This window comes from Mesoplodon bidens (genome assembly GCF_964165515.1).
Source record: "Mesoplodon bidens genome assembly, chromosome: 7".
Taxonomy (NCBI): domain Eukaryota; kingdom Metazoa; phylum Chordata; class Mammalia; order Artiodactyla; family Ziphiidae; genus Mesoplodon; species Mesoplodon bidens.
Window position 1 is genome coordinate 57,173,108 of NC_138164.1, and position 14,724 is coordinate 57,187,831.

Here is a 14,724-nt window from a genome sequence, read left to right on the forward strand (position 1 = left end):
TATGAATAGAAGGATTACTCAGTAAATGGTGCTGAGAAAATTATTCAACTCTTTTGTGAAAAACAGAATTAGGCTTTCGTCTCATGATCTATATCATATATACTGATCTAATATATATTGATTAAAGCACAGGTTTTCAAGCTGTGTTCCATGAACCTCCATATGGTTTCATGAAGGCTGGTTCATCAAAAACAAAGCCACAACTTAACCCCATCCATCTTTTCTGATTCATGTTCAAGATTAGCACAAGATTTGTTTCTCTCTTTTTTTTCTTTTAGAGGAGGTTCTTCCATTTTAAACATAAAATGTTTAAAATTCACCAAAGTGGGTTTTTACATGGTTGAAAACACACATGCATTTTTTGAGAGTTTGATGAAATGGAAGAACTCAGAAAAAATACCTAGGAATTTGACCACATTAAAAAAAAATTAACTGTAGGTTAAGAACATGTGGAAGTCAAGACAACAGGGAAAATATTTGCCCTGATTAGGATAGTTATGAACTTTTATAAGTTAATACAAGAGATGGACACCTACTTTAAAAAATCGCAAAGGACATCAGATTAAAGCAATGAAAATACCACTATCATTAACAAAAATTGTAATAGCTATTTTCAGTGAGAGTACAGAATGATTGATACTTACACACTATGTTGAGGGTAAATTGACATGCTTTGGAAAAGCTATTTGGCCAATTATAAGCCTTAAAATTGTTATTACTCTTTGTCCTATAGTGATTTCATATCTAGTGTATATCCTGTGGAAATAGAGTTACACTCTATCAGGGTACTTCATTTTTTTTTAAACATCTTTAATGGAGTATAATTGCTTTACATTGTTGTGTTATTAGGGTAGTTCTATTTGCAAAGAACAGAGATCCACTTAAGTTATTTCATATAAAAATTGAGTTATATAACATTATGTTTTAAAATCTCACCAAAAAAGAAAAAACACAAGGACAGAAGCTTCAATATGAGAATTTGCTGTAGAAAGCCATTAGACAAGGAGGCTACTCTTTCAAGAACTTTTGTTTCTCTTTGGTTATCCTCTCCTCTCTACAGATTGACCTCCTGTTTACTCACTCTGTACATGCTTATAATTGCCACCACATCCTTGAATATATTTTTTCAATTTTATTGCCCACCACTAACTTGTAACTTCTGGGTCTCTGTTTAGATTTCTGAGTAGGGGAAGATGATTGGCTCAACTTATAATTACTACCTCCTGACAAGTCTTTAAGGCCAGGCCAAACTATAGACTACTGGTAAGCCTTTGGATTGGCTAGCTTTGTATCAGATGTTCACTCTGGTGCTTTCAGACATGCCCAGGGATGAAGTGATAAGGCATATAACATGGTTGTAAGGGCTGATGTTCAAATAGGTTTCTCCAGAAAGTGGTGGGCTAAGCATTCTGAACCACATTAGAACACATACACAGATAAATGTTCAAGATATTTATTAAAATATTTTTATGCTGCCCTCCCCCGTAAATAGGGGAAAGGTCATATAAATTATGGTTCATCTATATGATGTAATTTTATGCAGTCATTAAAACTTATATTTTCCAAGAATGTTATAATAAGAATATACTTATGGTGTTTAGAGTACAAAATATAGAACTCTGTGGGATAAGATTCTATTTATATTTATACAGATATTTCCATGGGGAAAACATTGGATATATACAAAACTGTTATTAGTGGGTTTCTTTGAGAGGATCTTTGGTCATCTTTATGTTCTTCATGCTTTTCTGTATTTTTTATATTTTTATTGGTGTCTTATTTTCAAAAAAAAATAAAATTTTACATACAACTTATTTAAAGTGTTAATGATTACATGACATTCCATTGTGTGGCTGTACCATAATACTTACCGCTATATTATTGGGGATTTAGACTGTTTTAATTTTTATATCATGAATTGAACTGCCATAAATGTACTTATGTATGAAGTTTTCAATTATTTTAGGTAATTTTTTTTTTTTTTTTTTTTTTTTTGTGGTACGCTGGCCTCTCACTGTTGTGGCCTCTCCCATTGCGGAGCACAGGCTCCGGACGCGCAGGCTCAGCGGCCATGGCTCACGGGCCCAGCCGCTCCGCGGCATGTGGGATCTTCCCAGACCGGGGCACGAACCCGTGTCCCCTGCATCGGCAGGCGGACTCTCAACCACTGCGCCGCCAGCCCTATTTTAGGTAATTTTTATAATGATTTTCTATATTCAGTTATTGGGTTAAAAGATAGGAGGCAGGGGCTTCCCTGGCGGCGCACTGGTTGAGAGTCCGCCTGCCGATGCGGGGGACACGGGTTCTTGCCCCGGTCCGGGAAGATCCCACATGCTGCGGAGCGGCTGGGCCCGTGAGCCATGGCCACTGAGCCTGCGTGTCCGGAGCCTGTGCTCCGCAACGGGAGAGGCCACAACTGTGAGAGGCCAGCGTACCGAGAAAAAAAAAAAAAGAAAAGATAGGAGGCAGAAGGTATATTTTGTGCAAAGAAATGGAATAATGAAATTACATGATGTATACAGCAAGCTACAAGTAATGTCAAAGTACCTGACAACAATGTCAAAGCTAAGTACTTCACACTGTTGGATTATAAAATATAAAGGCGAAAGGTGAGGTTAGAGGATGGCCAGATCATGAAGGACTTCTTGTGCCAAGTTAAGAAATTTCTATTGGTCATGGAGAGACATTAAAGAATCTTAAACAAAGGAACAACAGTATGTCATTTGGAAAAGACTTCAACAACAGTGACTGGATATCCAGAGACTGGATATTTTGTAGAGTGAGGGGAAGAGAAAGAGCAAGAACGGAGGTCATAAAGCCATATAGTAGACAAGACAATGAGGTGGTGTCAATGAGTTTTGATAGTAGGAGGCAGTTTCCTTTTTTTTTTTTTAATATTTATTTATTTGGTTGTGCCGGGTCTTAGTTGTGGCAGGCAGGCTCCTTAGTTGTGGCTCACGGGCTCCTCGGTTGCAGCATGTGGTCTCCTTAGTTGTGGCATGTGAACTCTTAGTTGTGGCATGGATGTGGGATCTAGTTCCCTGACCAGGGATCGAACCCAGGCCCCCTGCACTGGGAGCACAGAGTCTCATCCACTACGCCACCAGGGAAGTCCTCAGTTTCCTTTTTTAATTGTTGGATTTATTTTTCACTACTTCAGTGTGCCCTGGAAAACACAGTCACTAAAAAAATGAGTTTAAAGATAGTATAAAAAGCCATTAGGAGATTTTAAGCGACATGGTCTAAATTTAAATTTTAACAGGGTCACTGTGAATGCTGTGTTAAGAATTAACTGAAGGTAGCGGCTAGAGCCAAAGCAGAAATTCCAATTAGAAAGTATTTTAGTGATGCCTAAGAAAGATAAGGTGTTAACATAATGTTAGCAGTGGAGGCAAGAGAAATAATTAAATTTTGGATATACTTTGAGTATGATGAATATATCAGATGGGGTTTTAAACTTGGACTTTAGATGGAATTTCAATAGGTAAAAAGGCCAAAATAGTTTACAGACAGGAGGAATTGCTTATAAAAATGTGTAGTTGAGTACATCGTCTTTTAGGGACAGTGAAATCAGTCTGTCCAAATTAACGACTTCATGTTGGGGTTTGAGCTACTCCTAAAAGTCTAGGGTTTTCTCATCTGGATAATATAAAGCTCAAATTGTGCCATGGGGATAGTTAAGCCCAACCCTGGGGAAGAGTCAGGGGAGGCATTCCAGAGAATGGTTTTAATCTTTGTCCCGAATAAACTGAAGTAACTTGACAGGGGATGGGGCAGGGAGGTTGGTAAGTGTTTCAAGCAGAGTGAGCAAAATACGCAGTCTTAAGAATAAGAGTTTAGTGGTTAAGAACCAGGATGCCTGAGCTCAGATCAGTTTTTATGAAAACAGCATATATTTCTACCTAATGTCAACGAACTTTTATAATCAATCACTGGGTCAGGGTGAACTGGGAGTCTTGTCATCAGCAATCCTATGTAGGCCAAGTTATCAGAGTCAGGCAGATCCTGTCAGGAATGCCTACCAAATTAACTGACTAAATCCTAATATCTATTGAATACTGTACACTAGCCTGAAAAACTATGTGATCCAGTAAAAAAGGTAACACTATAGTATGTTTTTGTTCATCTTCTTAGGTTCTACAACTTAGAATACAGACCACCCTGAGTCATGTGTACAGGTGTCTTTCACCAAATATTAAAATTAATTGGCAAATGATTTAGAACTTTAACATTCTTTGAAAAGTTTTCCTAGTGAACAGTGAAAGGCACAGTAGCTTAAGTAACTGAAGAATTGCTGGCATTTGATCCAAGATCTACCTTTTATTGATGATATGGAATTGGGATAATCATTTAACCTCTTTGAGCTTAAGTATGCTTAGCTGTAAATTAAAAGGGTTGAGATAACAAGAGTCCTAAGGTCTTTTGTGAATTTATATCTCTAGAATAGTGCATACTACATAGTAAACTATTGATTTTCACAGGACACTATTGCCGGGAAGTCTTCTCAAAAGTTTAACATCATTTTAATTTCACAATCACGTCAAGAAAGGTCCTACTAAGTGCACTCTATAGTCAAGAAAAATTGTGGCTTGGAAAGGCTCACGATTAGTCCGAGGAAACCAAGTGGTGAGACCCAGCTGGAAATCTCACCAAGTCTCCAGGCACCAAATGGCAAGTCTGTTTCATAGTACTGGAGACTAGAGGTCACCAGACACTTCTAATAGCAATTGAAGAGAAGCCCAAAGGACAGAACAGTTACCCAGTTTTCATGGGAAAATGTGTGGATTCTGGGATCCGCAGAGAATACATGAGTGACCTGGCCAGGAAAGCCCCACTGGTCTACAGCAGGAGGACTAACGCAGCAGTGGACTGTGCTGGCGCCAAACCGCTCCACCGGGGCCGCAAGGGGTGGTGCCTCCCGGAGGGATACGTCCAGAGGCTGCAGTGGCTAGACTGTTTCTTAGGCGAGGACTCAAGTATCCTTACTGCCTTGGCAAGCAGTCCGAGCCTTCAGGCCTGCCCAACTCTCAGACTGGAGGGACTCCTGAGGGCAAGCAGAGGTTTAGCTTGATTTCTTATTTTTGTTGATAGGCTGAAGCTACCAATTGCACACGCTCTTTAGTGAAGATCTCTTAAGGCTCATACGGAACTCCTACTGCTCGCGCGGCAGCAGTGAGCTCAGACCACTCGGCTGAGCTGGGCCGACTTTATTCTGGGAGCTGGTGCGAATGGTTTGGGATCTAATTTCTGGAGGGGGTGGGGGTCCGGGCTGGTTTACAGCGCTCTATTCTAGAGAAGCTGACCTCTTCAGACTACAAAAGTGACAGTCCCTACACTCCACCGGCTGTCTTCCCACCATTCTGCCCTTCCCTAGGGGAAGAGAACAGAAGAGGAGGGATGGAGCCCTTCATAGCTAGGACTCAGGTCAGTAAGCGTTTCTTCTCCATCTGGAAACGCCGTTTCAGAGTCATCGCGGCGATCCTGTCCCCACGCTGGAGGCTTAAACATTGTCAAATCTGGTCTCTGGAATCCTGTGCTTTCACATCATTTCTATAGGACCTTCTATACAGGTATTAGGAGTTCCTGGAGTGTCTCTGACTTCCAGCACAGTGTTGACCCACTATAAATGTTTAAGGGATGGATACTGTTGAAGAGACAGTATCATCATAACTTCACATCATCAAATGACTTCAAGTCCATTGAGAGAAAAAAATTTAGAATTTTGGCGTTTAGGAACAAAGAATCCATTAAAATTTTTACACATGCCCCATACAGAAGTAGTATTCCCAGTTGCTTTTTTTTTCTTTATTTTTTTGGCTGTGTTGGGTCTTCATTGCTGCATGTGGGCTTCTCATTGCAGTGGCTTCTCTTGCTGCAGAGCATGCGCTCTAAGAGCGTGGGCTCAGTAGTTGTGGCACATGGGCTTAGCTGCTCCGCGGCACGTGGGATCTTCCCAGACCAGGGATCGAACCCATGTCCCCGCATTGGCAGGCGGATTCTCAACCACTGTGCCACCAGGGAAGCCTTCCAGTTGCTTTTATATGAAAACTGAGTCACAGGAAGAGAAATCTGATTGAAAAGTTCCCTTCCTCTTTAAACTAGTACTCTTTTTATATTCATAATGCAGTTGACAAGAAATGAAACTTTAAAACAGCATCAAGCAAGTCACTGTGCAGGTAGTCCTCATGGCAGCCTTCTCCTTTTGTGTTATCCACTAAATAGTGAACATGAAGGAATTATTTTAGGATCAAAGAGCCAAACAGATAGTAGCTGATGCAGAATATTGATTTAGACTTTTTTTTTAATTCCAAAAAGTTATACATTTTCATTCAGAAATCAAAACCACTGAGATGTTACCATTTCGTACCCATGAAGACACAAAGGAAAATTCCGTTATTCCTGGAAGTTTAATCTTCTAATAGTCTCTTCCTTTTCTTCCCTCAACCCTTCTAGCTCCTGTCCTTTTTAATTACTTGGTTTCCTCTATGACATGTATACAGGCATACCTCACTTAACTGTGCTTCACAAATGATGAGGTTTTTTGTTTGTTTGTTTTTTATGAATTGAAGGTTTGTGGCAACCCTGCATTGTCAGATGATGGTTAGCATTTTTTAGCAATAAAGTATTTTTAAATTAAAGTATGTATATTGTTTCTTTTAGAAATAATGCTCTTGTGCACTTAATAGACTACAGTATAGTGTAAACATGACTTTCATATGCACTGTGAAACCAAAAAAAAAAAATTCACGTGACTCGCTTTATTGCATTATTTTCTTTATTGAGGTGGTCTGGAACCGAACCCACAATATCTCCAAGTTATGCCTATATTTTAGTATTAGACCAGATATCTTTGGTTTTATCTTCCAGTGGGCAAAAGGCCCCCTTTGCTCTCCTGCTGTCTTCCACCTGGGCAGATCCCCATCAGTACCCACCTTTAGACTGTCAGGCAACTGGTGAATATGCTCCCAAGTGTTAGTTTTTGCTGGATTTTGTTGTTTTAGAAATAACTGCTTTGATCTAGTCAGTATCTGCTATCCTTGGTAAGCCTGCATTCACATGTATAAACACAGACACACACATTCAGATATTTGAGAGTACTAACACAGGCACAGGATTTTTGAATGGATTTTTCCGTAGTTTATATTTTAGCTCTGAATAAGTCTCCAAGAGTTGTTACCTTCCTTTCCTGGTTCAATGATAGATGGGAAAAGTAAAGGCACGCCTCTCTCCTTTTGAAAGAAAATTTCCAAGCATTTCATAATTGAAAATATCAATATATTAAAGTAGGTGGTGGGGTACGGTGGGATTTATCCCTGTCTAAACGTGAACTGCTCTATCTATGATGAATTCTGGTGCTACAGGTTCTTCCACAGAAAAATAAGTTTGACTCTTAGAAAGCCTGAACACACACAGTTGAGGAATCCTTCATCCCTGGAACTAGAATTTATTGCATTTGATGTTTTGGAGGGTTGACTGTTAATTTCTGAGCCAGGCTATTGCTTCTTTGGTCAATTATTATAGTTATAATGGCTGTGACTTTTGAGCAATTACCATGAGCCAAACACTGCTAGATGACTGAGTGCTAATAATAATGAAAATTATATATTTGCACTTCATTTGCAATTCTTGTACTTCAGTAATACGTAATATATTATTTCATTTGAGCTGTATAACAATCAAAATGTGGACCAGTTATCCCCCTTCTCAGGTGAGAAATCAGAGTCCCAAGTTAAATAACTGGTTATAGGACAAATTAGTAGCAAATCCAGGATTAAAACCTAGAAGTTTGATTTTCCATATCTCTTAAGACTATATTAGGAGATGAAATGTTTTATAAGAAGCATTTTCATTAAAAAAGGGAAATCAAAATACTAATCCTACATATTTTTATTTCTCAGAAACTGTTTTTTTAGCCACTAAACTCATTGTCACATATATTTAGTAAGTGATATCTCTTATGATTTTCCTCACTTGCTAGAGTGGTACCTAGTTAATGTCTCTGACAAACAATAGTAGATCCTTCTTTTTTTTTTTTTTTTTTTTTTTTTTTGCGGTATGCGGGCCTCTCACTGTTGGGGCCTCTCCCGTTGCGGAGCACAGGCTCCGGATGCGCAGGCTCAGCGGCCATGACTCACGGGCCAAGCCACTCCGCGGCATGTGGGATCCTCCCGGACCGGGGCACGAACCCGTGTCCCCTGCATCGGCAGGCGGACGTTCAACCACTGCACCATCAGGGAAGCCCAGTAGATCCTTCTTTTAAGAAATAACCTATTTCAGTCATTACAACATCAAAATGAAGTAATGAGGGCAAGAGAAATCAACTTGACTATCAAGGAGTCCCTGGAGAAAATTGACAGAGCAGAACTAGTATTGGTAAATTACTAAGTTCAAAGATGACATCTATTAAGGTAATAGTGAATAGATCCCAGTCAGGGCCACTGTTCATAATCCAGTCATAATTTAGTGCAAACAATAGAAATACTTTTTTTTTATTCAAAGAAATACACAAACTTGAAAAAAGTACTGGTGTGTGTTAGTGGGATCATCAGTACAGAGCCAGTATGGACAACACCTTCAAGAAGTTTGGCTGGCCTGGAGGTGATGTATTAATTAACTAGATGGGGGGAATCCTTTCACAGTGTATACATATCAAATCACCAGGATGTACACTTTAAGCAACTCACAGTTTATCTGACTTCAGATTTAGAGATGATTTTTTAGATTTGACACCAGAAGCAAAGGCAGCAAAAGCAAAAATAAGTGAGACTACATCAAACTGAAAAGTTTCTGCCAAGCAAAAGAAACCATCAACAAAATGAAAAGGCAACCTACCAAATGGGAGAAAATATTTGCAAACAGTATATCTGGTAAGGGGTTAATATCCAAAATATATAAACACAACTCAATAGCAAAAACAGACAATCTAATTAAAAAATAGGCAGAGGATTGGAAAAGACGTCTTTACAAAGACAAAAGGTACATGAAAAGGAGCTTTACATCACTAATCATCAGGGAGATGCAAATCAAAACCACAGTGACATATCACCTCACATCTATTAGAATGGCTATCAAAAAGATAAGAAATAATATGTATTAGCAAGGATGTGGAGAAAAGGGAGTCCTTGTGCACTGTTGGTGGGAATGTAAATTGGTGCAGCCATTATGGAAAAGAGTATGGAGATTCTTAAAAAAATTATAAATAGAACTACTGTATGATCCAGCAATTCCAGTTCTGGGTATTTATCCTAAAAAAATGAAAACACTAAATCGGAAAGATATCTGCACTCCCATGTTCACAGCAGCATTAATTACAATAGCCAAGACATGGAAGCAACCTAAGTGTCCACTGATGCATAAATGGATAAAGAAGATGCAGTATGTATATTTATACACAATGGAATATTATTCAGCCATAAAAAAGAAGGAAATCTTGCCATCTGCAATAACACAGATGGATCTTGAGGGTATTAAGCTAAGTGGAATAAGTTAGACAGAGAAAGACAAATACTGTATGATCTCACTTATATGTGGAATCTTAAAAAAAAAAAAAAAACCAAACTCATAGATACAGAGAAGAGATTGGTGGTTGTGAAGAGTGAGGGAGGTGAAATGGGTGAATGTGGTTAACAGGCACAAACTTCCAGTTATAACATAAGTAAGTCTTGGGGATGCAATGTATAGTATGGAGCCTATAGTTAATAATACTGTATTGTATATTTCAAAGTTGCTGAGAGTAAATTTTAAATGTTCTCATCACGAGAAAAAAAATTTGTAACGTGTGGTGATGGATGTTAACTATATTTCTTATGATCACAATATATACAAATATTGAATCATTATGTTGTACACCTGAAACTAATGTTATATGTCAGTTGTATCTCAAAAACAAACAAACAAAAATACTTCTACTTATGCTACAGATAACCTAATTGGGTACAGAAGCTAGTCCAAGGAGAGCTGGACTCCCAAGGATGTGAATCATAGATATATTCAGGAAGACTAAGGTCCACTAAAAGTCCCTCATCAAGTCATTTTGGATTCTGTATCAGACATCTTCCATTTGCCTTTCTAAATTCACTCCTATCCCTCTCCAACATTGGGAGGCTGGCCTAAGTGGACTACATCAATAGGCTCCCGAGCCCTCTGGCTTTGACTAGGTTTGGCCAATGGGAAGCCCTGACAGACTGGAGGGTTAATTTTGACTGGCTGCTCTTCTAGATCTGAAGTCACAGCTCTTACCAAAGTGCCTTCTTTACATGACTTTCTCCCTTCCAGTTCCTGGAGATGGCTCCTTCCTCTTCCTCTTGCCTCTTCAGGCCTAGGAATAAAACACCCCCTTGTTACTACCACTGGAATACTTCCCTATTTCTTGTGGTTTCCCTAAACTCTGCCCACACCTCTTTAAACAGTCCCAGATTGTTAAACTATTATCAAATTATTTTAAAATTAGAAACTGTTTCCTGCTGGGACCCAGACTGAAATACTTATTGGGACCAAAGTGGTCCTAGAAAATAGATCCTCTAAATGGGGTTCAGGATTGGGTTACTGGGCGCAGCACAGAGACAACCTCCTTGCTGGGGGAAAAAATTAATTTTAGGGTATAGAGATTTCTCAAATTATCACTAGTGGCAGAATTGAAGAAAAGTGAAGGTAGAGGGCAAGGTGTTGAGAGATCAAGTGGCTATGACATTCAGTTGCTATGATGAAAATAATGATTTTAAAAATTTGGAGCCATCTAGCTTCTCTGTCACCTTCGAGAATAAACATAGAGAACAAGAGTAAACAAGAGCTGTGAGCATACAATTAAGAAACAGAAGAGGATCACCAAAAGGTCCCTATGGCCTCATTTTCAACGGCTGGGAGGAGGCCTTCTAGATGGCGGAGGAGTAAGACGTGGGGATCACCTTCCTCCCCACAAATACATCAGAAATACATCTACATGTGGAACAACTCCTACAGAACACCTACTGAACGCTGGCAGAAGTCCTCAGACCTCCCAAAAGGCAAGAAACTCCCCACGTACCTGGATAGGGCAAAAGAAAAAAGAATAAACAGAGACAAAAGAATAGGGACGGGACCTGCACCAGTGGGAGGGAGCTGTGAAGGAGGAAAGTTCTCCACACACTAGGAAGCCCCTTCACTGGAGGAGCCGGGGGTGACGGAGGGGGAAGCTTCGGAGCCACGGAGGAGAGCACAGCAACAGGGGTGCAGAGGGCAAAGCGGAGAGATTCCCGCACAGAGGATCGGTGCCGACCAGCACTCACCAGCGCGACAGGCTTGTCTGCTCAGACGCCGGGGCTGGGAGCTGAGGCCTTCAGAGGTCGGATCCCAGGGAGAGGACTGGGGTTGGCTGCGTGAACAAAGCCGAAAGGGGGCTAGTGTGCCACAGCTAGCCAGGAGGGAGTCCGGGAAAAAGTCTGGACCTGCCTAAGAGGCAAGAGACCATTGTTTCGGGGTGCACGAGGAGAGGGGATTCAGAGCACCTCCTAAACGAGCTCCAGAGACGGGCGCGAGCCTCGGCTAACAGCGCAGACCCCAGAGACGGGCATGAGACGCTAAGGCTGCTGCTGCCGCCATCAAGAAGCCTGTGTGCGAGCACAGGTCACTATCCACAACCCCCTTCCCGGGAGCCTGTGCAGCCCGCCACTGCCACGGTCCCGTGATACAGGGACAACTTCCTCGGGAGAACGCACAGCGCGCCTCAGGCTGGTGGAACGTCCCGCCGGCCTCTGCCGCAGGCTCGCCCCGCACTCCGTACCCCTCCCTCCCCCGGGCCTGAGTGAGCCAGAGCCCCCGAATCAGCGGCTTCTTTAACCCCATCCTGTCTGAGCGAAGAACTGACACCCTCAGGCGACCTACACGCAGAGGCGGGTCCAAATCCAAAGCTGAACCCCGGGAGCTGTGCGAACAGAGAAAGGGAAATGTCTCCCAGCAGCCTCAGGAGCAGAGGATTAAATCTCCACAATCAACCTGATGTACCCTGCATCTGTGGAATACATGAATAGACAACGAATCATCCCATAATTGAGGCGGTGGACTTTGGGAGCAACTGTAGACTTGGGGTTTGCTTTCTGCATCTAATTGGTTTCTGGTTTTATGTTTATCTTAGTTTAGTATTTAGAGTTTATTATCATTAGATGTTTATTGATTTGGTTGCTCTCTTCCTTTTTTACATATATTTTCCTTTTTCTCTTTTTGTGAGTGTGTATGTGTATGCGTCTTTGTGTGATTCTGTCTGTATAGCTTTGCTTTTACCATTTATCCTAGGGTTCTGTCTGTCCGTTTTGTTGTTGTTGTTTTGGTTTTTTTAGTATAGTTTTTAGCGCTTGTTATCAACGGCTGCAAGGCAAATACGGCTGAGAACCAAATCACACTCTGACTGAAATGGTTGCAAAATTGCAGCACTAATTAAATTCATAACCTGGTCAGAGATATGGTAAGAGAACATGGATGAAGAGCAATGGATAGGCATTTGGGTAGACACCAGTGAGGCTAAGAACACGGCCACCCCATTCCTCTGAACCTCTCTTGTCAATAACAACAATATCCCTTATCTGCTTATTTGAGGGTGTCAGACCTCCACTCCATTCAAGTTTATTCCTGATTACATCTGGAGCATTTGCCTCACAAACTGACACCACATCTCTTCAGTGCTCTTCCCCACCACTGTCAGTGACTCCAGGCCCATAATGAGACTTAGATCCCAACTTAACCCTGATAGAAAAAAATGCAAGCATTCCCTGCTCCTAGAGGAGATACCTATTAGTACTGTACGAATTAGAAGACCTCAGTAATTACATTAGCAAGAGCCGGGAGAGAAAACGTGGGAGTCTATGATGGACCAAATGTAAGTTACATTTGGGTTGAATTCATCGTCATGGGTGCAAACATCTGGAACCTGGAGTTTAACATGTTGCTTTTAACATGTGAAAGAGCAACCTATTCTGTTAAACTGGGTAATTAAAACCTGGAATCAAACTTGACCTACTTCTAATAACATAACTTCTCGAATACCATAGAGAATAGTGTTCAGAGGTGCAGGGTGATGGAATATTGGAAAGGATTTATTATTACTCTCTTCTCCAGAGTTAAGGGATGTTTTGAAAGAGGAGCAAAGACGTTCTTGAAGAGCTTTGCTGTGTCTGTTCTGTGTAGGCTAGAGATGATGGTGAAAATTGCTGCAATGGAAATGGGTTTCTTGATCTTAACGGTAATCATATAACTCAAAAGTGGCAGATGACAGATGGTGGGCATGTGTTAGAGACAAAGGGTCATAATTACTGCAATAAGTTACAGGAGGGTAGGAATTAACAGTGTTTTGTTTGATCCAGAGGAATCTGTGCCAGTAACAACTTGACCACAGCTTGCTAAATATGAAACAGATGGACAAATATTTAAGTGCTTATTGATATATTTAAGTATATGTAAGAGAGCCTGGGTGATATGCTTGCCTTGCCCCTAGCTCATCTTTTTTAAAATTTAATTTAATTTTAATTTATTTTTGGCTGTGTTGGGTCTTCATTGTATGTGGGCTTTCTCTAATTGCGGCTAGCAGGGGCTACTCTTCGTCGCGGTGCATAGGCTTCTCATTTCAGTGGCTTCTCTTGTTGTGGAGCACGGGCTCTAGGTGCATGGGCTTCAGTAGTTGTGGCACGTGGGCTCAGTAGTTGCAACACACGGGCTCAGTAGTGGTGGCTTGCAGGCTATGGAGTGCAGGCTCAGTAGTTGCAGCACATGGGCCCTAGAGCGTGTGGGCTTCAGTAGTTGTGGCACATGGGTTCAGTAGTTGTGGTGGACAGGCTTAGTTGCTCCGCGGCATGTGGGATCTTCCCGGACCAGAGATTGAACCCGTGTCCCCTGCATTGGCAGGCTGATTCTTAACCACTGCGCCACCAGGGAAGCCCCACCCCTAGCTCATCTCTGACCTAGTTCCTCAGTGATTGTTGTTGCTGCTGCTCTTGCTGAGTCTGGTGGTTCTCGAGTCATACTTGTTCTTTTTTGCTGTCTCAGGTTGAGCTCTGCAATTACTCCCTTGCTTTGTAGGCTGGATGCCTGGTCCTTTCTGCAACTTTCTTGCACTTTCCTATTGTAGACTGTGCATCCAGTGCTGCCCTCTGGGGAAACACATGCATTCTTGAGGTACCTGAATCCGTAACTCCTGATCTGTTCCCTCTGTGTACTGACTTGTTAAAGGCTCTTCATACACGTCAAATCAGCTCTCCAAAAAGGTAGGAATTATTTACACTCCTGTTAGTGGTTATGAGTTGCCATTTGGACAGTCCTGCTAAAACTGAGCTTTAATATTCCTTTCATATGTTATTAGCCCCAAGTGCTATGTTTTTATTATTGGTGAAGATAGTATTTTCCATGTTTATTGGTTATACTTTTTTTTTTTTTTTTTTTTTTTGCAGTACGTGGGCCTCTCACCATTGTGGCCTCTCCCGCCGCGGGGCACAGGCTCCGGACGTGCAGGCTCAGCGGCCATGGCTCACGGGCCCAGCCGCTCAGCGGCATGTGGGATCTTCCCAGACTGGGGCACAAACCCGTGTGCCCTGAATCGGCAGGCAGACTCAAACACTGCGCCACCAGGGAAGCCCGGTTATACTTTTATCATGAATTGACAGTTAATTTTTTAGACCAGTTTTTATTGATGTTCAACTTTTAATTTTTTTTTTTTTTTTTTTTTGGTATGCAGGCCTCTCACTGTTGTGGCCTCTCCCCTTG